This window comes from Mustela lutreola, chromosome 8 (assembly GCF_030435805.1).
Source record: "Mustela lutreola isolate mMusLut2 chromosome 8, mMusLut2.pri, whole genome shotgun sequence".
NCBI lineage: Eukaryota > Metazoa > Chordata > Mammalia > Carnivora > Mustelidae > Mustela > Mustela lutreola.
In genome coordinates this window covers 19,078,352-19,098,268 of record NC_081297.1, presented here as the reverse complement: position 1 = coordinate 19,098,268, position 19,917 = coordinate 19,078,352, and the positions used below count along the sequence as shown (strand labels likewise).

At 35.5% G+C, this 19,917-nt stretch overlaps 1 protein-coding gene and 1 pseudogene across 2 annotated transcripts in view; one reads left to right on the top strand and one right to left on the bottom strand.

The window, feature by feature from the left end:
• DNAJC1 (DnaJ heat shock protein family (Hsp40) member C1) overlaps positions 1-19,917 on the bottom strand; it is a 449,390-nt gene that overhangs the window by 352,255 nt on the left and 77,218 nt on the right. The window lies entirely within an intron of this gene.
• Positions 6,780-7,799, top strand: LOC131839686 (L-lactate dehydrogenase A chain-like; annotated as a pseudogene).

Genomic DNA, 19,917 nt, shown 5'->3' with positions numbered 1-19,917 from the left:
GTTTACTAAGCATTGCATTTCAAGTGCAAAAGATTCCTAGCTAACTCATAGACATTTGAATCAGCAGCTCCTCAAGCAAAAAGTCACCGTGCCTAACTGTAGTGCTCTCAGTGGACACACATCCCTTGTATATGTCAGCACTTGTGTTGGCTCTTTGAGTCTCTATTGAGCCACCTAGGAGACTCAATTTCAGCCTATTAAGCTTGTCTGTACAATGCAAATGGCTGAAGGGTCACATTTACCAACAAAACCAAAAAGAATTAAAAACATCAGAAAGGGTTTTCAATGATGGTTGTAGAAAACTGAAGAGACTTGAGATGTATAAAACAGATTTTTTTAAGCTACTATTGCACCTAAAATAGTTTAAAGGCTGCTATATATCCTGACTAAAGATAAGTTAAAATAAAATTAGAGAAAGAGTTGAAGTGAGATAAACGCCTGCCAAATATTTGACCAGCCTGTAAAAGAATGTCTTGTTTTCTTCCCACATATTTTTTAAAGAGGAAAGCTCAGGGTCAGATAGAGCAGGGGTACACTCAGCTCAAGAGTCTTGGGCAGACAAAAACTCCATGCATGCTGGTGTATTAGCAGCAGGCTAATTGCAATGGGCAAAATGATCTACAAAAAAACAGCCCAGACTCAGTATTGATCCCCAATGGGCAGGATTGATCCAGGCTTGTGCTATGCTAGTATCAAAGGTAGTCCAATTTAGTGGGCAGAGAATAGCAATAGAACCATGGTGTTGTGATTGCTACTGGTGTATCTGGTTAAGAACAAAAATCTTGGCCAGTTCTTGGGGGATATAATTTCTGGGAAGTAATGGTCAAGGCTAGGAAGAAAAGTATCACAACCCTCATCAATTGAGTTGAAGTTCATGGAAGCCTCAGTCCTCGTGCAAATAAGAAAACCAAGAGGGAGGGAAGCTCAGTGAACACAGCAAGATTAGGAAAATGTTTGTGTCCACCCAGAGTGCTCATATATAGGTTTGCTTGCAAAAAATTCATTCCATGTCTAAGCAGCAGATGGACAAATCTTCTTAATATGGCTGCCTTACTGGGATTAATTAGGGAATTCAGCAGAGCTTTAGCCTACTATGGATAAAGGTCCTCATTATTTACAGTTGAGTGAGATCAAACCTTTCTGGCTGTAATGGAGCTTAATCTCTCCAGGACTGAAAAAGTGTTAGAGCAGGACAGGAATCCTACTCTAATCAGTGAAGAACATGCAGATGAAGTACTACAGATAATCTAAATGAAAAATATGGCTGCATTATTGCAGCCCACAGCATGGTTTATCCAGCTCACTAGACTTGAATAGAACACCACACAGTCTATATCAAGGACATAGTATCTCAACTGATCATCATTGACCTGGAAAAAGATGCTCTGGTTTCCCCACTAATGGCCCGAGACATGGCCCATTCTTTTAACTTCTTGGAATCATCTTCCCATAAAACAGATTTTATTTGCCTCCTGATAACTATGTCAATATCTTACACATATAAATAAGATACTATTATAAAAATGTGTTGCACATGAGGCACCTGGGTGGCTCAGTTGATTAAGCATCTGACCTTTTTGAGTCCTTTGAGGTTCATTCATCTTTTTTTTTAATTAACATATAATGCATTATTTGCCCCAGGGGTACAGGTCTGTGAATCGTCACATTTCACAGCACTCAGCATAGCACATACCCTGCGCAGTGTCCATGACCCAGCTACCTTATCCTTACCCCTCAACCCCCAGCAACCCACAGTTTGTTTCATGAGATTAAGAGTTTATTATGGTTTGTCTCCCTTCTGATCCCGTCTTGTTTCATTTTTTCCTTCTGTATTCCCCATAACCTCTTATCCTGCCTCTCAAATTCCTCAGTCAGAGAGATCACATGATAATTGTCCTTCCTTGATTGACCTATTTCACACAGCATAATACCCTCTAGTTCTATCCACGTCATTGCAAATGGCAAGATTTCATTTCTTTTGATGGCTGCTTAGTATTCCATTGTGTATGTATGTATGTGTGTGTGTGTGTATATATATATATATATATATACATATATATATATATATATCACATTTTCTTTATCCATTTTTTTAAAAGATTTTATTTATTTATTTGACAAAGAGAGATCACAAGTAGGCAGAGAGTCAGGCAGAGAGAGAGGAGGAGCAGGCTCCCTGCTGAGCACAGAACCCGATGCAGGGCTCCATCTCAGGACCCCGAGATCATGACCTGAGCCAAAGGCAGTGGCTTAATCCACTGAGCCACCCAGGCACCCTATCCATTCGTTTGTTGATGAACTTCTAGGTTCTTTCCATAATTTGGTTATTGTGGACATTGCTGCTATAAACACGCAACGAAGAAGCATCTGACTTTTGATCTATTCAGGACTTGATCTCAATGTTGTGAGTTCAAGCCCTGCAGTAGGCTTGGAGCCTACTTACAAAATGTGTTGCACATAAGTATAAAAATTTAAAAAAGATAGGTAATGGAATAATGGGAAATATTTCTTAAAACCTGTTCACTGGAATTTCACAGCACAACAAAAAATTATCTCTCCAATCCTCTCCTGTTTCCCCAGCACCAGAATCATATCTCTCCTTGAATGACTCCATATAGCCAAACAAAACTCATGGCATTTTCCCATAAATACTCTGCCTTTTCCTATCATATCACTGCATCTTCCTCCTCACTTATACTTGACCATTCCTCTCTCTCCTACATTAATGATCACTGCATTCAAATTTTTCAGTCAAAACTCTATTACTTCATGAAGCTAGATAGCTCTACTTCTGATCTCCTAAATATGTATTTTAGTTAGCTTAAATACAAACTGGAAGTGTGGGGAAGGGAGAGATGGCTTCTTAGAAAGGGTGGAATTGAATTGACCTAGAATAAGTAAAGTCCTTAATAAGTAGATATTGGAGATATTCTAGTCAACATCATCACTGCTATAGCCACCACCACATGCTTACCATGAGTCAAACACTGCTTTGAGCAGTCTATATGCATTATTTCACATAATTCTTGTGACAACATTATGAGGCAATATTATTAGTTCCATTTTATTGATGCATACATGGAGGCACTGATAGATTAAGAAACTTGTTCAAGATTGCTCAACTACTATGCATTAGAACAAAGTGTGAAACACAGAGAACATGCCTGTAAATACTATGCTACAATTCATAAAGAATTGATTGAGCTGTCCACACTACCCAAAGCAATCTACAGGTTCAATACAATCCCTATCAAAATACCAACAGTATTTTTCACAAAACTATAAGAAATAATACTAAAATTTGTATGGAACTGCAGAAGACCCCACATAGCCAAAGCAATGTAGAACAGAGCTGGAGGTATCCCAATCCCAGATTTTAAGACACACAACAAAGCTGTAGTAATCAAAACAGTATGATACTGGCACAAAAACAGACACATAGATCAATGGAACAGAATAGAGAGCCCAGAAATAACTCTGAGCTTATATGATCAATCTATGGCAAAAGAGGCAAGAATATACAGTGCAGAAAAGACAGTCTCTTCAATAAATAATGCTGGACAAATTGCACAGCTGTATACAAAAGAAAGAAACTGGACCACTTTCTTACACTATACACAAAATTAAACTCAAAATGGGTTAAGAACCTAAATGTGAGACCTAAAATCATAAAACTCCCAGAAGAAAACATAAGCATTAATCTATTTGATATTGGCTACAATAACACTTTTCTAGACTTGTATCCTCAGACATGTATTCCTCAGGAAATGAAAGCAAAAATAAACTATTGGGATTACATCAATATTAAAAATCTTATGCAGAGCAAAGAAACCATTAACCATTAACCATTAACCATTAACAAAACAAGGCAACCTACTGACTGGGAAAAGATATTTGCAAGTCACATATCCAATAAGGGGTTATCCAAAATATATAAAGAACTCATACAACTTGACACCCAAGGAAAAAAAAAATAATAATACAATTAAAAATAGGCAGAGGACTTGAGTAAACATTTTTTTCAAAGAAAACACAAAGACGGCCAAAAGACACATGAAAAGATGTTTGTCATGAGGGAAATACAAATCAAAACTACAATGAGAAATCACCTTATGCCTGTCAAAATGGCTAGTATAAAAAAGAAAACTAATGAAAAGTGTTGGCAGTGATGTGGAGAAAAATAAACCATTGTGCACTGCTGTTGGAAATATAAATTGATGCAGCCATTGTGGAAAACAATATGGAGGTCCCACAAAAAAATTAAAAATAGAAATACCATATAATCCAGTAATCCCACTACTGGGTATTTACCAAAGAAAATAAAACAGTAATTTGAAAAGATATATGCACCCTATGTTAATCCAGCATTATTTATAATAGCCAAGATATGGGAGCAACCCAAGTGTCCATTGATAGATGAATGGATAAAGAAGATATGGTATATATACCATATCTTCTTTATCCATTCATATATATATATATGAATATTAGTCATAAAATAATGAGATAAATAAATAGTCATAAATAAATAAATAAATAAAATAAATAAATAAAATAGTAATAAAAATAAATAAATAAAATAGTCATAAAAATAATGAGATCTTGCCATCTGCAACAACATAAATGGGCCTAGAGGGCATTCTAAAGTGAATTAGGTGAGAGAAAGACAAATACCATATGATTTCACTTACATGTGGAATTTAAAAAACCAAAGAACAAACAAACAAACAAAAAGCAGAAGCAGAGCCATAAATATAGAGAACAAACAGTGGTTGCCAGGGGAGAGGGGGTGCAAAATGGGTGAAAGGGAGTGAGAGATTCTGGCTTCCAGTTATGGAATGAATAAGTCACAGTAATAAAAGATACAGCATAGGGAATATAGCCAATGGTATCGTAATTATGTTCTATGGTGACAGATGGTAGCTACACTTGTGATGAGCAAAGCATAGAGTATAAACTTGTCAGATCACTATGTCATACACCTGAAACTAATGTAACATTGTGTAACAATGTAACAATGTGTGTTAACTATACTTCAATTAAAAAAAAAAAAGAAGAAAAGGAAAAAAAATTCCTAAGTCTTTTCCTTCCTTCCATTTTTTAAGATTCTTTTTCAAAATCCTTTCATTTATGAAGTATTTTTCTAAGTTTGGGGGAGCGCGCGCACACACACACACACACACACACACACACACACAGAATTGATTGAGCAAACAACAGCAGATAAGGGGAAACACACAGTGTTTGAAGAAAAGCCTCTGATTAATATGACTACACACTAATAAAAATGTTCAGTCTCTATAAAGATAAAATCAGGCCAAATTATGAAAGGCCTTGAATTCTCTCACAAAATTTGCTTTTGTAGGAGTTATTCTATGGATAATAGAGAGCTATCTAAGGATCTTTAGCAGATGAATGGTATAAAATCTGGCTTTAAGGTACGTAAGTTTGGGGACAGTGAGTAGGATCTATAGATAATGGGAATTCAGCAGAAAACAAGAAAACACCAGCTCTCTTCTTTCCTTTACCTAGTAAAGAATTTAGCCTTCAGCTAATTTCAATCAATGCAGATTCTGAAACAATGTAACCTATGGCACCCCCAACAATCATGAAGATATAAGAATTCAATTGATCATGGGCCAGTAAGCATATAATAATAGTGACTATTGCTAACTTTATGAAATTATTGTTGTCCAAATCTCCTTCTTCTATGGTATACATATTTTATATACAGTCTCCTCTAATTACTGGATATGTTTATTAGAGGCATATTTATTAAGTAAAGACAAAGATACTCAATGTGTTTGCCCTGCATAAATCTTTCTCCTCTACTCAAACCAAGTTACAATTAGCAGTCAAAGCAATATTGAAAGGGGCTAAGAAAGAACAATCAAAGATGTGTGAATTACGCATATAATTGAGTATAATTAAATCCTTTTGTTTAGAGAAATGGAGGTGTAACATTTACTCACACTTTTTAGCTGCTCTTATCAAGCTCCCAGTGGAACCCTTGGAAGGAAGCTAAGAAGATGGAAATTCTGCTCTGGGCAACCCTGCCCAAGTTCAACTCTGAAGGGGCTCAGAAGGGGCTCAGACCACTTACTACTATGCATACTTTCCAATCCTTGTTTGTGATATAGTTATGATACTAAAACTTGATTGTGGTTAATTACCTTAACCCATTAAATTACTGAGTTGTTTAATAAGACATAGTTTGGTTAATATTTTGGCAGCAAATCAAAAAGTATACCCTATATAACTATTATCTTGATTTCTCATCTTTCCCTTCAAAATCAAACATATTTTTCCACAAAACTTCCAACTATTCCAAAAATGAATTTTATTTCAGAACTCTAAATTCCCTGTTTACTTGATTCAGGAAGTCGCTGTGTTCATTACCTGGGGGTTACATTTTTCAGTTACTACACAGCCTGGTGTTCGTTTCAAGAGCTACGCTGCTTAGAATCTGGCATTTCCCTGGGTATTACTGAACACTTTTTACAGATGTAAAAGCAGACAATGTATTGTTTTCTAGCCCCCAAATCACTTTGTTTATGCATTACAGTGTAGAAGTATGGAGTCTCAATCAAACACTAGCTCATGCTTCTTTAAGAGGGATTCTGTTTTGCTTACAGGTAATCCTGCCTACACACTCAAGCCAATGTGGGGTGGCACTCCATCTGAGTAACCAACTGCTTAAACCTCTCAACTTTCATAACAGAAATGCAGATATAACAGATTATTGAAGCCACAGCCACCAAGTCCAGACCCAATGCCACATGCCACCAACACCCACCAAACATGCACTGCCAATTCCTTTTGGTTCAAAGTCGAACACGGCAACTCTTCATGATCAGCTGATTCAGAATCTTCTTAAGGAGGGCTATATTGCCAGAATAAGATTACAATTGTTGGGGCTGGTACTGTCAGCATCTAAATGAAGGACTTGGCAGATGAACTTGCTCTTGTTGATGTCATGGAAGAAAAACTGTAGGGAGAGATGATAGTTCTCCAACATAGCAGTCTTTTCCTTAGAACACCAAAAATTGTCTCTGGCAAACACTATAACATGACTGCAAACTCTAAGCTGGTTATCACAGATGGGGCATGTCAGCAAGAGGGAGAAAGCCATCCTAATTTGATCCAGCATAATGTGAGCATCTTTAAAGTCAACATCCTTAATATTGTAAAATATAGCCCAAACTGTAAGTTGCTTGTTGTTTCCATCCCAGTGGATATCTTGACCTATGTGGCTTGGAAGATAAGTAGATTTCCCCAAAACTGTGTTATTGGAAGTGGTTGCAATCTGGATTCAGCCCAGTTCCATTAGCTAATGAAGTTTACCCATTAAGCTGTCACGGGTGGGTACTTGGGGAGCATGGAGACTCTAGCTAGAGTACCTGTATGGAATAGAATAAATGTTGCTGGTGTTTTCCTGAAGAATCTGCACTCTGACTTAGGCACAGAAGCAGATAAGGAACAGTGAAAAAAGGTTCACAGACAGGCGGTTGATAGTGCCTATGAGGGGATCAAAGTGAAAGGCTACACATCCTGGGCCACTGGGCTGTCTGTGGCAGACTTGGCAGAAAGTGTAATGAAGAATCTTAGGTTGGATGCATCCAATTTCCACAATGATTAAGGATCACTATGGAATAAAAGATGATGTCTTCCTTATGGTTCCTTGCATCTTGAGACAGAATGGAATCTCAGACATTGTGAAGGTGAATTTGACCCCTGATGAAGATACCCATTTGAAGAAAAGTGCAGATACACTTTGAGGGATCCAAAAACAGCTGTAGTGTTAAAGTTTTCTAATGTTATACTACTTCACTGTCTAGACGATTTTAGTTGGAGGCTGTGTATATTGTCCTTATTATCTGATATGTTACTCAAGTAGTAATAGTAAGAGGCCTAGGAAAAAATACCAATTTCCCAAAGTTATAAATAGGAAACCCTACACCTATAACCTGATACTGGGTGATCCCTATCTTGTGTTGTTCTAAATTGGTTCCTGTAAAATAGTTCTACCACCTCAAGGTACCACTGCCAATGTTGCATATGCTGTAGTTGTTCTTCATTCCAGATGAGTCTTTACTGTGTGTTCTAGAACTTCTGACCCCTTCACCCAACATGTCAGCCCAACTTTTTTTTCTCCAGTCAATCACATCCTGGAATCTAATAGATAAATTCAATATTGCTCTTCTAAAGGATCTCTTTTTGTATCCTATGTGTATCAGAATACAGTATACATGGAAACATAATAGAAAAAGAAAGATCTGGATATAAACAATGTAACCAACTGACATACCAACTGAAATACCAAATAAACTTTGTACAGTGAAAAAAAAAAGAAACACGGATATGACATCCACAAGTGTTACTAAGATTATGAATATGTCTTTAATCAGCAACCATTGCTTTAAAGCTCTTGCCAAAGTGTACGGCCTTGAATCACCTATTCAGAGAGTAGTTTTGTGAATGCTTCTTCCCTACTCCCCATGTTTCCTTCCAGTAGAAGAATCTCAATGACAAAACATCTTGACTTTTCTCTGCCATACTTAGCTAATCTTACTGGAGAATCTGGAAGAAGAAACTGAGTATGCATAAGCTAGACTCCTTCACTTTCACTTGGGAAAAGAGCAAGTATTCTGTTTCTCCTAAGCCTTTTGTGAAGGGCCTTCCTTGCTCCAGGGCTGCCTGATAATGTGTAGAGGCGTCAGTCTGTTTCTGGGGTTCAGCAGTGGACAGCCCTCTTGCCCAATACTTAAAAGTCACATTTTCCAAAATTAGCCACATAAGTAATGAAGGTGGTATTTGCAACCTCCATCTGCTAACTGATATATTTTATTTTGTAGTCAATTAGGAATGTGTTCAGTAAAAAATGTGTCTGTATTGGGTCCCAGCTAACACCCAACAACTACTAAAGTCCAACAGAAAAAAATTAAATTTAATAAAGGTAGACTCCCATACCATCGACTCACTCTTTGAGACTGAAAAGTTCTACCCTGGTGTCATTTATACCAATGTTTAGGTAGAGCATATTAAAATGAACCTTCTCAGAATCACCTTCACTGAATCAGACATTAATGTCAGCTTTTATTAGAAGTCATTATGAAAAAGCGCTGTGTAAAATAACATATATATCTGCTGATTGCTAAAAACAGTATCTATTACATGTCTGTTGCTCAATGCTTCATTTGTTTATCCCCTGTGGAATTTTTACTTTAGAATTTAGAAGCAGGAGAATATTGTCTTTATTCAAAAACTGATATGCTTACTCGGCAAGGTAGAAATAACTGTGTAACTATGATAATTGTCTCTTTTGATTTCAGTAGCAGGAAATCCCTGGTCTAGAGTAGTGCACAGGAATTATAATAGCCAATATGAAGAGCATTCTTGTTTCATTCTCTTCATAGCTTTAGCATCTAATTTCCATTTCAAAAACCTGCACACAATCAGTTTTGTAAGCCATCCCATAGTCTAGAATGTAAATAAAGCACAATTACAGTAATATAGGAAAATTAAAGCAAAGGATTTCCAGTTTCCAGTCTAGCATGTAAGGAGCTTGGAAGTCCTCACTTATGACCTCACAATAAGAAAAATCCTGGACAAACTAAAAATCAACTATTCTTCTTAGATCCCTCCCATGGGATTGAGGTCACTGCAACACCCCTCTTCCAACTGAACAGACAGTTAGATACAGACAACCACAACTTATCAGAGCAGAATCCCAGGAGCAGAAACTTCTACAAGGACCAGAACAATAATGGGAAAACTTAATCTGTAATTGATGAATTGCTGGAGGCTCAGTGCAGGCAAGTTTGAGAGTTAAAAATCATAGGGTGATCCAACTTTAGGAAGGCCTCCAAAGTTTTGTGAGGCTTACCAGACTCTTGGTGAAAACCGGAGAGAAATCTCCTCTTGCTTCTGGCAAACAACAGCCGCTTTGAAGTAGGCCTAGATAATTCTGTTCTTTTCACAAGGCCTGCCCTCAAGATAAGCTATTGTACCAGAGCCTAACTAACCAGGGTTTTATCAGTCTAACCAATATAGGAAAAGGCAAATATCTAACTCCAGTCAACTCTAGCCTTCCTATCTCACCAAAAGAGGAAACAAACAACAACAACAACAACAAAATCCAAAACTGAGATCACAACCAGAGGCACAGACTCTCTAAAAGACTGATACCTGATCATAGACTAGAGAATCCTTCCCCTCCCCTAAACATCTTATCATTTCATCAGAAGGGCTTCTGCATAATAAGAGGGAGATATAACAGAAAGAACTGTGTATCTCAGATCTTATTTAAGAAAAGTGTCTAGGGAAATCCAAGGAAAACAGCAGAGACAAAAACAAAAACACCAAAGGAAATTTTTGCCTATGATACATAGGGCCACAGCAAGAAGTAAACACAGCCTAACCCCTAACCACATAACCATAAAGGCTCATGTTAGACAACTATTCACCTTAGTTCCTTTTATACTGTATACCATGCCTGGCTTTCAACCAAAAACATTTTAAGGGACAGAGAGGGCACCAAAACCAAACTCAAATGTGGCAGAGATGTTGGAATGATCAAACTGGAAATGAAAACAACTATCATTAATATGACAAGAGTTTCAGTGGAAAAAGTGGGCAAGATCCAAGTACATGGTTCATGTAAGCAGACAGATAAGAGACTCAAACCAAGAATCAAAAGGACATGCTGGAAACTAGAAACACCACAATAGAAATGAAGAATGCCTCTGATGGGCTCATCAACAGACTGGATACTACTAAGGAAATAATCAAAGATACTGAAGAAATATTAATAGAAACTTCCAAAACTGAAATGCAATGAGAAAAATAAATGAAAAAGCAGAATATCCAACAACTTGAGACAATTATAAAATGTGTAATATATGCATAATGGGAATAAGAAGGAGAAGAAGAGAAAAAATAATTGAAGAAATATGTGAAGCAATAATGACCAAGAGTTTCCAAAATTAATGATAGACACTAAACCACAGACCCAGGAAGCTCAGATAACAGCAAGCAGGATAAATATCAAAAAATCTACACTGAATACCAAACTTTTGTATCAGCATGGACGGGACTGGAAGAGATTAAGCTGAGTGAAATAAGCTAAGCAGACAGATTCAATTATCATATGGTTTCACTTACTTATGGAGCATAAGGAATAACACGGAGGACATTGGAAGTCAGAGAGAAGTGAGTTGTGAGAAATCGGAGGGGGAGATGAACCATGAGAGACTGTGGACTCTGAGAAACAAACTGAGGGTTTTGGAGGGGAGGAGGGTTGTGTTTAGGGGGGGGGTTGGGTGAGCCTGGTGGTGGCTATTAAGGAGGGCATGTATTGCATGGAGCAATGGGTGTGGTGCGTAAACAATGAATCTTGGAACACTGAAAAATAAAATACAATTAAATTTAAAAAAAAAAAAAAACACCTTGGCATATATCCAAACCACAGAAAAATAAAGACAAAGAAAAAAATTTGAAAGATGCCAAAGGAGGGAAAAGCCTTACTATGAAAGACCAAATATAAGAATGTCACTCTTTTTCATTACAACTTCTCTTTAGAACCATGCAAAAAAAAAAAAAAAAAAAAAAAAAAAAAGAATGAAATATAGAAAAATGCCACACTCTAGAATCCAATGAAATTATCCTGTAAAATTTGGAATATGGTTCCAGCCTCATCAGAATTTCAATGTCCTGATAGTGCAGCAGCCTTTGTATACCTCAGGAATTATGTTATGGCCTAGAAAGTGGCTCTGCTGATCACTCCCTTCTTTGAGCCTTCCACAAGAGGGAATTCTACATGCTCGCTTTAAAAAATAACATCTTTACTGAACTGAAGGAAAGAACTGTTTCTAGAAGAAAATTTTATGGAATTCAGTACCAGTCAAGCAGCAGTATGTTTCACATCTAGCCAGGCCAACAAAGAATGAGAAAAGACACAAATTACTAATGTCAGAAATGAAAGAGGAGCTGATCTTTGATCCCATGGACATAAAACAGACAATAAAAAAAATTGTGAACACATTTATGCCTACAATTTGGTAAGATAGATGAAATGGACCAAAATCTTAAATGATACATCTACTAAAACTCATCAAGGAGAAATATGTTACTTAAATAGGACTGTATCTACTAAAGAAACTGAATCAATAATTAATGCCTGTCAAACAGAAAGGCACAGATGAATTCATTGGTGAATTCTACCAAGCATTTAGGGAAGGAATTATAACAATTCTCTACAATCTCTTCCAGAAAATAAAGCAGAAGGAATACTTTCTAACTCATTTTATGAAGCCAGCATTACCTTAAAAACAAAGCCAAAGACATCATGAAAAAGGATAACTACAAACCAGTATTTTTTCATGAATACAAATACACAAATCCTCAAAAAGACATTAGCAAATTCATTCCTACCATGTATAAAAAAAGTTATACACCCCACAACCAAGTGTGGTTGATGCCAGGTATGCAGAGCTGGTTCAACATTTGAAAAATCAATGAATGCCTCATCAGCACCCACTTCAGCTTTAGCTTTCCTGACAAAGTGCCCACTGTGTGGAAAGCCCAGGACTCCAGCCCTTGCCTGGCACAGTACCAGGCAAGCAGCAAAAGTCCCCAACCACACACAGTCTACATAGAGGATGATCATACACAAGACCATTCCTTCAAGTTTAAGAGCAGTAGCTCTTCTGTCTAATCCATAGAAACAAACACAGAAGGTCAAGCAAAATAGGGAGACAAAAGAATATGTTCTAAAAGAAAGAATAAGACAAAAACCTCTGAAAAAGAACTAAGTGAAACAGAAATTAGTAATATGCCTGATATGAAATTTAAAGTAATGATCCTAAAGATGCTCATCAAGCTGGAGAGAAGAGAGGATGAACTCAGTGAGACTTTCAATAGAGATAGAAAGTATTAAAAAGAACCAATCAGGGTTGAAGAATTCAATAACTGAAATAAACACACTAGAGGGAATCAACAGCAAACTAGCAGATACTGAAGAAATATCAGCAATCTGGAAGACAGGGTAATAGAAAGCACTTAAGTTAGATAGTAAAAAGAGAAAAGGATTTTAGAAATGAGGATAGGTTAAGAGATCTGTTGGGTAACATCAAGTGAACAAACATTCACATTATAAATGTTCCAGAAAAGGACAAAAAGAGAGAAAGGGGTAGAAAACTTACTTGAATAAATCATAACTGAAAACTTCCTTAACCTAGGGAAGAAAATAGACTTCCAGGTCCAAGAAACACAGATAGCTCCAAGGAAGATGAAACTGGGGAGGTCCACACCACCATATAATAATTAAAATGTTAAAGGTTAAAGATAAAGAGAGAATTTTAAAAGCAGCAAGAAAGAAGCAAAATGTTACCTACAAGGGAAAACCTGTGAAGCTATCAGCAGATTTTTCAGCAGAAACCTTTTAAGCCCTTAAGAGAGTGGCATGATATATTCAAAGTACTGAAAGGAAAAAATCTACAACAAAGAACACTCTACTGGGCAAAATTATCATTCATATTTGAATAAGAGATAAAGATTTTCTCAGACAAACAAAAGATAAAGTTTATCACCACTAAACCAGACTTATAAGAAATATTAAAGGGACTTCTTTTTTTTTTTTTAAGATTTTTTAAATTTATTTATTTGACAGAGAGAAATCACAAGTAGATGGAGAGGCAGGCAGAGAGAGAGGGAAGCAGGCTCCCCGCTGAGCAGAGAGCCCAATGTGGGACTCGATCCCAGGACCCTGGGATCATGACCTGAGCCGAAGGCAGCGGCTTAACCCACTGAGCCACCCAGGCGCCCCTTAAAGGGACTTCTTTAAGAGGTAGGAAATAAATGGCCATAATTAGATCTAAGAGAATTATGAATATAAAAATGTAAAATATGATGGCATATACATAAAACCTGGAGGAAGGAAGAAAAAAAATAAAGAGTTTTTTTTTTTTTTTTTAAGAATGTGTTTTGAACTTCAATGACTGCTATGTACTTAAAATAGACTGCTATATACTTAGGATATTATATATGAACCACATGGTAACCACAAACCCAAAACCTATTCTAGACACACAAAAAAGAAAGAGAAAGAAAATGAAACATAACACAGCAGAAATTCATCAATCACAAAAGAGAGAGCAAAAGAAGAAGAAAGGAACTGAGAACTACAAAAACAACTTGGAAAACAACTAACAAAATGGCAATATGTACATATATATCAATAGTTATTTTAAATGTAAATGGTTTAAATGCTCCAGTCAAAAGACAGGCTGGCAGAATGGATTAAAAAAAACAAGACCCATCTATATTCTGCCTAAAAGAGAATCACCTTAGGCCTAAAGACACATACAGACTGAAAGTGAAGAAATGGAAAAATGTTTCCCATGCACATGAAAGTGAAAAAAAGCTTAAGTAGGAATACTTATATCAGACCAAATAGACTTTAAAACAAAGATTGTAGCAAGAGACAAAAAAGGGCATTACATAATGATAAAAGATTAATCCAACAAGTGATTATAATGATTATAAATATCTATGCACCCAACACTGGAGCACCTAAATACATAAATATTAATGAACATAAAGAAAGAAACTGATTTTAATACAATTATAGTAGGAAACGTTAACACCCCATAATGGATAGATCATCAAGGCAGAAACTCAGTAAAAAAACAGTGTCTTTGAATGACTAGCTGCCTATGACGAATATATAAACAGAACATTCCATCCAAAAACAACAGAATACATATTCTTTTCAAGTGCACATGTAACATTCTCCAAGACAAATCACATTAGGTCACAAAACAAGCCTCAATAAATTTAAGATCAAAATTATACCATGCAACTTTTCTAATCAGTGATACTGAGACTAGAAATAAATCAGAGAAAAAACCTGGAAAAAATACAAACACATGGAGGCTAAACAACATGATATTAAACAACCTATGGGTCAATCAAACAATCAAAAAAGTAATTAGCACTAGGTGTTATATGCAAATAATAAACCATGGCATCAAAAGCTAATGACATACTATCTGGGGGCTAACATAACACAATATAAAAAAAAAGAAATAAAAAATACAAGGGGACAAAGGAAAATGAAAATAGAAGGGTCCAAAGTCAGTGGGATGCAGCAAAAGCACTTCTAAGAGGGAAATATGTAGCAATACTGGCTTACCTCAAGAAAAAGGAAAAAATTCCAATAAAAAGTCTAAACTCACATTGAAAGGAACCACAAAGAGAGCAACAACCAAAGTAAAAGGAAGGAAATAATAAAGATCAGAGTAGAAATGAGATAGAAACTAAAATAACAATTTAGGGGCACCTGGGTGGCTCAGTGGGTTAAGCCACTGCCTTCGGCTCAGGTCATGATCTCAGGGTCCTGGGATCGAGTCCCACATCAGGCTCTTTGCTTGGCGGGGAGCCTGCTTCCCTCTCTCTCTCTCTCTCTCCAGCCTACCTACCTGTGATCTCTCTCTGTCAAATAAATAAATTAAATCTTAAAAAAATAAAATAAAATAACAATTTCAAAAAATCAATGAAACCAAGAGCTGGTTCTTTAAAAAGAAAATCAAAATTGATAAACTCTTAGTCAGACTCACCAAGAAAAAAAAGCAAAGAACCAAATAAATACAATCAGAAATGAGAGAGAACTAAAAACTGACACCACATAAATTAAAACAAAGGGTTATGAGGGAATACTATGAAAAATTATATGCCAACAAATTGGATAGTCCAGAAGAAATGGATACATTCCTAGAAGTATAAAATCTTCCAAAACTGAATTGGGAAGAAATAGAAAATCTAAACAGATCAATTACTAGTAACAGAATTGAATGAGCAATAAAAAACTACAGTTAAAAAAAAAAGTTCAGCACCAGAGGGCACAGGTGAACTCTACCAAACTTCAAAAGAAGAGTTAATACTTATTTTCCCCAAACTAGTCCAAAAAATAGAAGAGGAAGGAGAACTTTCAAACATGTTCTCTGAGGCTGGCATCCTGATACCAAAACCAGACACAAACATTGAGAAGATAAAAGAAGAAAGAAGAAGAAGGAGAAGGAGAAGAAGGAGAAGAAAATAAAGAAAGAAAGAGAAAAAAGAAAAGAAAGGAAAGAAAACTACAGGCCAATATGAACATAAATGCAAAAATCTTCAACAAAATATTAGCAAATGGCATTCAAAAATACACTAAAGGATTTTTTTAATCACAACCAAATGGGATTTATTCCAGCAATGCCAAAATGATTCAATATTTACAAATCAATCAATACAAACAAAATGAAGGATAAAAATCATATGAATCATATGATCATCTTAACAGATGCAGAAAAAATACTCACCAAAATTCAACATCCATTCATGACAAAAACTCTAAACAAAGTGGGTTTAGAGAGAACACCTCAACATAACAGATGACATATATGAAAAACCCACAGCTAACATCATACTCAATAATGAAAGAGTAAGAGCTTTTCTCCTAAGATCAGGAACAAGACAAGGATGTCCACTCTTGCAACTTCTAGTCAACATAATACAGAAAATCCTACCCATCGCAATCAGACAAGAAAAGGATATCAAAGCCATCCAAATTGAGAAATGAAGTATAAAAATGTCACAATTTGTAGATGACGTGATACTATATTTAGAAAGAACTATACCAAAAAACTACCAGGAGTAATACATTAATTTAGTAAATTTTCAAGATACAAAATTAATACCCAGAAATTGGTAGTGTTTCTATACACTAATAACAAAGTAGTAGAAAGAGAAATTAAGAAAACTGACCGATTTACAATTGTACCCAAAAGAATAAAATGCCTATGAATAAACTTAACTAAGGAAGTGAAAGATGTGTACTCTGAAAACTATAAAACACTGGTGAAAGAAATTGAAGATGATACAAACAAATGGAAAGAAACTCTATGTTCATGGACTGGAAGAATTAATATAATTAAAGTGTCCATATTACCCAAAGCAATCTACAGATTCAATGCAATTCTATCTAAGTATCAACTGCATTTTTCACAAAGCTAAAACAAATACCTCTAAAATTTGTATGAACCACAAAAGACCACAAATAACCAAAGCAATCTTGAGGAAGAACAAAGCTGGAGGTATCCCAGTCACAAACTTCAAGGTACACTGCTAAGCTGCAGTAATCAAAACAGTATGGTACTGGCACAAAAATAGACATATAGATCAATGGAACAGAATGAAGAGCCCTGAAATAAACCCAAGTTTCTATGGTCAATTAATCTATGACAAAGGAGGCAAGAATATACAATGCAGAAAAGACAGTCTCTTCAACAAATGGTACTGTAAAACTGAACAGCTACATGAATAAAAACTAAACTGGATTGCTTTCTAACACCATACACAAAAATAAATTCAAAATGGATTAAAGATTTAAATGTGAGTTTTGAAATCATACATTAGCTGTAGCAACATTTTTCTATATATATCTCTTGAGGCAAAGGAAACAAAAGCAAAAATAAATTAGGACTACCTCAAAATAAAAAGCTTCTGAATGGTAAAGGAAACCATGAACAAAACAACAAGGCAATCTTCTGTATGGGAGAAGGTATTTGCAAATGATACCTCCAGTAAGAGTTAATAACCCAAATATATGAAAAACTTGTATAATTCAACATCAAAAAAAGAAATAATCTGATTTAAAAATGAGCAGAGAAATTGAATAGACAGATGGTCAAAGAAGATATACAGATGGCCAAAAGACACAAAAAAAGATTCTGAAAATCACTAACCACCACAGAGATGCAAATTAAAACCACAATGAGATATCACCCTAAACTTGTTAGAATGGCTAAAATCTAAAACACAAGGAGTAACAAGTGTTGATGTGGATATGGAGAAAAATGAACACCTGTATGCCATTGGAGGGATTGTAAATGGGTGTCACCACTGTGGAAAACAGTATGGGGATTCCTCAAAAAGTTAAAAAAAAATAGGATGTAGTCCAATAATTCCACTTCTGGTCCTTTACCAAAACAATCCAAAATCACTAATTTGAAAACTTATATGCACCTCTGTGTTAATTGCAGCATTACTTACAATAGCCAAGTTACAGAAGCAACCCAAATATCCATCCATAGACAAATGGATATAGGAGATGTGGTGTGTGTGTGTGTGTGTGTGTGTGTGTGTGTAAAATGTGTGTAATGGAATATTACTCAGCCATAAAAAAGGATGGGATTATAACATTGATGACAACATGGATGGACCTAGAGGATATTATGCTAAGTGATATAAATCAGAGTGGGAAAGACAAATACCATACAATTTCATTCATATATGGAATCCAAAAAAATAACGTGAATAAACAAAAAGCAGAATCAGATCTTAAAATACAGAGAACAAACTGATAGTTGCCAGAGGAGAAGAAGGTAGGGGGATGGGCAAAATGGGTGAAGGAGAGAGGGAAAGACAGACTTCCAGTTATGGAATGAATAAGTCATGGGAATAAAATACACAGCATAAGGAATATAGTCAATGGTATTGTAATAGTATTGCATGGTGACAGATGGTAGCTATAGTTGTGGTGAGCACATCGTAATGTATAAACTTGTCCAGTCACTGTATTGTCCACCTGAAACTAATGTAACATTATGCATCAACTACACACAAACTAATAAAAAGAAAAGGAAAAGATATAATCCTGTAACAAATTAATTCTTCCATTTTTAATTCTGGGAATTTTTGTTTATTTTAACTCTAGAATCTCAGAGAAATTGGGATATTTCTAAACTGCTGTGTATTTGTATTTGCTTTCTTGCTCAAGCTTGTCTAGGAATCTTACCCAATTTCTATTTGAGGGGGAGTTGAAGGTATTTCAGGAAAGCAAACAACTGAATGATGTGTCAACCAAAACCTGAAATGTTTGTTTCAGAATGCTTATATTTTTGAATATAATAAAGTGTGTCACAATAACAAAAAAAGTAAAGAAAACTAATGAATGTAATTCATGACAACAGCTAAAAACAAAATTCACATGACCATATCGATACAGAAAGAACATCCGACTAAATCTAATGCCCATTTATGATAAAAACTCTGAGCAATTTAAGCATAGAGGGAAACTTGCTCAACTTGATAAGGAAGATCTACAAAGAATTGACCACTAACATCAAACTTTATGGTGAGAAACTAAATGTTTTACCACTAAGAACAAGAACAAGGCAAGAATGTCCCCTCTCATCATTCCTTTTTAAAAATTGTACTGGAAGTCCTAATAATGTCATAAGGCAAGGAAAAAAGTAAACAGGTTGAGAAAGAAGATATCAAACTGTCTTTGTTTGCAGGTGATATGATGTCTTTTTAGAAAACTAAAAAATTGACCAAAAATCCTGAAACGAATTAGAAATTATAGCAAGGTTGCGATCTACAAGGTTAATATACAAAGGTCAATTGTTTGTATACGCCATAAATAAACAACTGGAATTTGGTATTAAAAATATAACACCATTTATCTTCGCAACAAAAAAGAAATACGTATAACTCTAACAAAAAATGTATAAGACATACATGAGGAAAACTACAAAACTCTGATGAAAGTGACCAAAGACGATCTAAATAAATGGCGCCATATTTTATGTACATGAATAAGGAGACTCAGTATTGTCAAAATATCAGTTCTTCTCAACTTGACTTTTAGATTCAATGTAACCCTAATGAAAATTCCAGCAAGTTATTTTGCAAATATTGATAAACTGATTCTAACATTGGTTTATCAATATTTGGAGAATATTGGAGAAACTAAGACCCAGAACATTGAAGGAAAAGCATAGATTTGGAGGACTGACTTAAAGACTTACTATATAGAGATCATAATCAATATAGCACAGTTTTGGTGAAAGAATAGACAGATAGACCAATAGAACA